The sequence below is a fragment of the Neoarius graeffei genome, chromosome 13 (genome assembly GCF_027579695.1).
Source record: "Neoarius graeffei isolate fNeoGra1 chromosome 13, fNeoGra1.pri, whole genome shotgun sequence".
Taxonomy (NCBI): domain Eukaryota; kingdom Metazoa; phylum Chordata; class Actinopteri; order Siluriformes; family Ariidae; genus Neoarius; species Neoarius graeffei.
In genome coordinates this window covers 8,644,017-8,650,138 of record NC_083581.1, presented here as the reverse complement: position 1 = coordinate 8,650,138, position 6,122 = coordinate 8,644,017, and positions in this window count along the sequence as shown.

Sequence of the window (6,122 nt, the reverse complement as noted above, 5' to 3'; positions counted from 1 at the left end):
AGGCGGAGCTGGGGCCGGAGGTCCAAAAAGGGTCATTGGCATCGCGTACCTCTCCGGTCCCCTGTGGAGACCACCTCTCCCCGACCCAACTCACGGAGGTCGCCCAGTTGCAGGCCGAGTTTTCGGATGTGTTCTCGCCCCTGCCCGGTCGCACTAACCTCATAGAACACCACATAGAGACGCCCCCGGGGGTGGTAGTGCGGAGCCGTCCTTATAGATTACCCGAACACAAAAAAAAGGTGGTTCGGGAAGAACTTCAGGCCATGCTCGAAATGGGCATCGTCGAGGAGTCCCACAGTGACTGGAGCAGCCCGGTGGTCTTGGTTCCCAAGGCCGACGGCTCGGTCCGGTTCTGTGTGGACTATAGAAAAGTCAACGCGGTGTCTAAATTTGATGCGTACCCAATGCCTCGTATTGATGAGCTGCTCGATCGACTAGGCACGGCTCGCTTTTACTCGACACTGGATTTGACGAAGGGATATTGGCAGATCCCCTTGACTCCATTATCCCGGGAAAAAACGGCCTTTTCCACACCGTTCGGCTTACACCAGTTCGTCACACTTCCTTTTGGGCTGTTTGGGGCGCCCGCTACGTTTCAGCGGCTGATGGACAGGGTCCTCCGGCCCCACGCCACCTATGCCGCCGCTTACCTAGATGATATCATCATTTATAGTAATGATTGGCAGCGGCACCTACAACACCTGAGGGCCGTCCTTAGGTCGCTGAGGCGGGCGGGACTCACTGCCAACCCGAAGAAGTGTGCGATTGGGCGGGTGGAAGTACGGTATCTGGGCTTCCACTTGGGCAACGGGCAGGTGCGTCCCCAAATTAATAAGACGGCAGCGATTGCGGCCTGCCCGAGGCCCAAGACCAAAAAGGGGGTGAGGCAGTTCCTGGGGCTGGCTGGCTACTATCGTAGGTTTATACCTAATTATTCGGACGTCACCAGCCCGCTGACTGACCTCACTAAAAAGGGGGCGCCAGATCCGGTCCAGTGGACGGAGCAGTGCCAGCGGGCTTTCTCTGAGGTAAAGGCTGCACTGTGTGGGGGGCCACTTTTACACTCCCCTGACTTCTCTCTCCCTTTTGTGTTGCAGACCGATGCGTCGGACAGAGGGCTGGGGGCCGTTTTGTCCCAGCAGGTGGAGGGGGAGGACCGCCCAGTCCTGTATATCAGCCGGAAGCTGTCGGTGCGTGAGGGGCGCTACAGCACCATTGAAAAAGAGTGCCTGGCGATTAAGTGGGCGGTCCTCGCCCTCCGTTACTACCTGCTGGGGCGCTCTTTCACTCTCTGTTCGGACCACGCGCCCCTCCAGTGGCTCCACCGCATGAAGGATGCCAACGCGCGGATCACCCGTTGGTATCTGGCACTCCAACCCTTCAACTTCAAGGTGGTCCACAGGCCGGGGGCGCAGATGGTCGTGGCGGACTTCCTCTCCCGTCGAGGGGGGGGGGAGTCGGCTGCCGGCCGGACGAGCGCCCGGCCTGAGTCGGGCGGTGGGGGTATGTGGCAGCGGGGGCGTGGTCAAGCGCCGGTCTGTGACAGGAGGGTGGAGCCGGGGAAGGTGAGTGGCAGAATCGCGACACCTGAGGATAATTAACCTGTGTTTGTGTGTGTGTTTTCCCAGTAACCGCTCCCTATTTAAGGAGGCAGAGAGAGAGGAGAGGGAGCGCAACCCGGGACCAGACGACTGTGTGTGTGAATGAATAAACGTATAGTTAAGATTTTGAGACTGAAAAGTTATCAGAATAAATCACCTTGTCTGCCTCCAAACGCTGTCCTGCCGTCCTCTGTGCTCCACCCACACTCTATACGCGCTACACCCATTTCCAGAAAAGTTGGGATATTTTCCAAAATGCAATAAAAACAACTAAAAATGTTATTAAAAAGACAGGTAATTTAAGAGAATGGTAATAATGCCTCTGTCCCATCTTTTTTTTTTTTTGAGTGTGTTGGAGAAATCACATTCTAACTTCATTTATCTTGACAAAATACAATTAAGTTGATCAGTAGAAGTATTGAACAATTTTTCTTTGTACCTTTGTAAGTTAAATAAAGGTTCATGTGAATTAACACGTCACAGACTTTTTGTTTTTATTGCATTTTGGAAAATATTCCAACTTTTCTGGGAATGTACAAAACATATGATACCATATAACATGTATGAAAGAATACAATATGTAGCCTAAATAGCCAAATCTTTTCCAGAATGTTACAAATGACCTCTTACCATCGCATCATACTGCTTGATCTCCTGGTATGACCGTCGTGTTGAACTCTGAAATGTGCACACAAGAAAAACATTGTGTCAGATACAACCAGTATGACTATTTTTTTTCTGTGTGCTATCTTGCTATGTTTTTATTTATTTTTGTACATTGAATTTCGTCTAGTCTTATTTTAACTGTTTTTTATTTTGCCTGATCTAGTCTATGCTGCATATAGTATACATGTCTGTGATCACATCTTTAATATTCATTTTAAGTTCAAGTTAGCTTCATGCGACACAGCACCTAAGCCCGAGGTACTTCTAGAGTCTCACAACAGATGATACACTTCTTTTTAGTGATTGTTGATTTTGTCATCTTATACTTTGCTTTAATTCCTTAATTCTTTAATTATTACCTCTGGGTTCTTACACTGTAAAAAAAAAATAAGATATGTCTCGGGTATTTACATGAAATACCGGGGTATTTAAATAATACTTCAGTGTCTTCTAGGAAGACATGGGTGTATATGGAGGATGCAAGAAAACATGTGTGCCTATTATAAAGACACCAGCGTCTATCAGTAGACACAAGACATGTCTTCCAGGCATTTCTAAATACCCTAGACATGTCTTCTAAGTGTTACATTTAAGGGTATTTAAATAAGACATGTCTAAGCCCTTTTTTTTATTAACAGTGAACTGCTTCCCAGGCACTGTCGCATAGCTGCCCACTGCTCTGGGTATGTGTGCTCATTGCTCACTTGTGTGTGCATGTGTGTGTTCACTGTTTCAGATGGGTTAAATGCAGAGGAGGAATTTCACTGTGGGCGGCACGGTGGTGTAGTAGTTAGCGCTGTCGCCTCACAGCAAGAAGGTCCAGGTTCGAGCCCTGTGGCCGGTGAGGGCCTTTCTGTGTGGAGTTTGCATGTTGTCCACGTGGGTTTCCTCCGGGTGCTCCGGTTTCCCCCACAATCCAAAGACATGCAGGTTAGGTTAACTGGTGACTCTAAATTGACCGTAGGTGTGAATGGTTGTCTGTGTCTATGTGTCAGCCCTGTGATGACCTGGCGACTTGTCCAGGGTGTACCCCGCCTTTCGCCCGTAGTCAGCTGGGATAGGCTCCAGCTTGCCTGCGACCCTGTAGAACAGGATAAAGCGGCTACAGATAATGAGATGAGATGAGGAATTTCACTGTGTTTCAGTGTACATGTGACAAATAAAGGCTTCTTCTAAACAAGCAGCAGATATCATCACATGTGAACCAGACACCACTGCATTTTTATGCAAAATGGTTTACAGTTTAACAGAACATAGTACCGAATAGTTCTGTTTTGCAGTTATGCTGTACCTGAATGAATATTGCCATTATAGTTTATAGAAGCATACTTTCAGCTCGATCTCAAGTATAAAGACACCACATTTTTTGTTGCCAGTCATAGTGGATACATTATCACCAAAAAACCTTTAAAAAGTATTTTGAAGTCTAAGGTGCTTATAAGAACTGCAGCCGCATAGGTCAGCTCCATGGTTACAGGTCATGCACAGCAAATGTTAAGAACCTAATTTGATTGTGAACAAAGATATTTAATCTTAAAGCTCCTGGATCTCAGAGAATTTCAGCTCAGAAAAGTTAAGTGTGCACTGTTGTCAGTACATTGCAAGAGGATAAACCTGCATTTGGCATTTTGATTCCTGTGATAAACTGGAACCATTTGGTATTTGTCTCAAGATGTGACTGCAGCTTCTACTCATTCAGTGCACATTTAAACATGTTTTGAGAGTCTTGTTGAGATGTTATGTACAATGAATTTAACAAAATTCATCTACAGCTTGTAAATGTTCAATTTACAGTGGCAATTCTAACTCACTTCTGTTCATTTCATATGGAATTAGGCATTAAATGAACTTTGTTATTATTGCCATGTGTTTATTCCAACGCAAACTGACTCAGAGATTGCAGTATGTGTGTAACACGATCAATCACCACCTCATTGCCTTGAACACAAATACCACTGTCCTATATCAAGCAGTACAAACTACAGGCATTCTGTAAAAAGAAAATGAACAGACATGGCGTTTTTACAAAGTTATATTTACCCTTTGGAGAGTTCTCCTGCTCATTTTTTGCTCAGTTGATGTTGCAAATCTTTGATGGGAAACCTGCAGGACAGAAATGGGAAAAAAAAGTGAGCATCACGGAGATGGCCAGGATTGATTAGTTTGAGGAAACTGGTGCCTGTGTGACATTCTGTTCATTCAGCATAATCTCCAGCCTAACTAAATTGCTGAGGCTGTATTTATAAATAATCTTGAGGTTAAATTGCTCCTAATTATCTGAGTTTATAAATAAATAAATAAATGTGTGTGTGTGTGTGTATGAAACTATTAAGAGTAATTCACAAAGCATTGTGTGCTAAAAGCAGCTCCCAAACTTGTGAAAACATAAAATCACGAACACGCCTGAAATATTTAACCAAGTAGTCAAGTTAATGTATTTGACATGTGTAATGACAACAAACATCAAAAAGTATTGCCTAATTTTAGACTGTTTTTTGTCTAATATCACTCACAATATAAATTTTATAACTATACAAAGGTGCTTTAATTATAATGCAAACAAAGTAGCCATCGTTATGATACTGAATAATAACATGCACTGTGTTGTACTAGATTTGTGCTTTGTGGTATCACATACCTGTACCTTGTGAAGCACTGACTCCGGTGTGGAAATTCCATTTTGAGCTCCTAGAGAATTATAAGTTTTCACACTGTTCTCGCTCATGCCCATTTGGGTTATTTTATTTGGCACCTTTATGGAAAAAGATAAGTGTTATCAGTGCTTGCCAAAGAGAGTCATGACAATACTATAAACAGAACCAAATTATGTGACACACACACACAGCTTATTATGAATCAGAACCTCCATTTTTGCATTTTTAAAAAACTTTTTAAATGCAAAAACACTGATAGGAATAATATTTGATAGCCATTAATTTGGAAGGTGTACATTTGTATGTATTTATTGTAACTAATAGTGTAGATTTGTCCATGCATTTAAAATAATGCTTAAAACTGTAATAATGGGGAAAAAATCATATTATAGTATATATAATGTATTTTCAGTAACCTTCTGGTCAGTGCCAGGTGCCTCAGTGTTATATTTAAGAAGATAACCGTTAGCATCCTCATCAATTGAGATAATAAATTTCTTCTCTTTGCAGGATATGAAAAAAGCCACCAGAAGAAACACTGCACATGGGGGGCACACACACACACACACACACACACACACACACACACACACATTTTCAGTTGTTTTATCTGTAATACAAATTCAGAGATATATAGCTTCCAGATATAGAAAGATGTAGAAGCATCTTTTAAATCTTATTTATGAGTAAAATGATTCATTATGAATATATTTTCAAAATGAAAATTAGGTAAGATAAATGTTATTAAATTATAATGTAACTTGTGTTCATACAGTGTACTCCAAAAAATGTATTCCATCATTTATTCAGCATTAATCAAATATTTTACTAATCCAATCATAAGTATTGAGTTCTACAGAGCCCTGGAATTGACATGAAAGGGAAAAAAAACCCATAGCTAACATAAAAAATGCAGTTTTGTGAGGCCCACATGGAAACAGGACTGTAGTGGAGGCTAAACACATGTAAATGGTGTTTATACACCACCTACTTTTCTGAAATAGCATGTACACACCTCTAAATAGAGTTTACCCAATGTTAAACGCATTAGAGTTTACTATTTTCCCTGCGCTAGCTGTAGTATATTCAAAATGGCACTGCATTATCAGTATTTATGGTATCTGTGTGACCATCTCTCATATGCAAAAGTCACTGCGGTTACAATGTAAATTTCCTCTTATGGGATAATAAAAGGCTATCT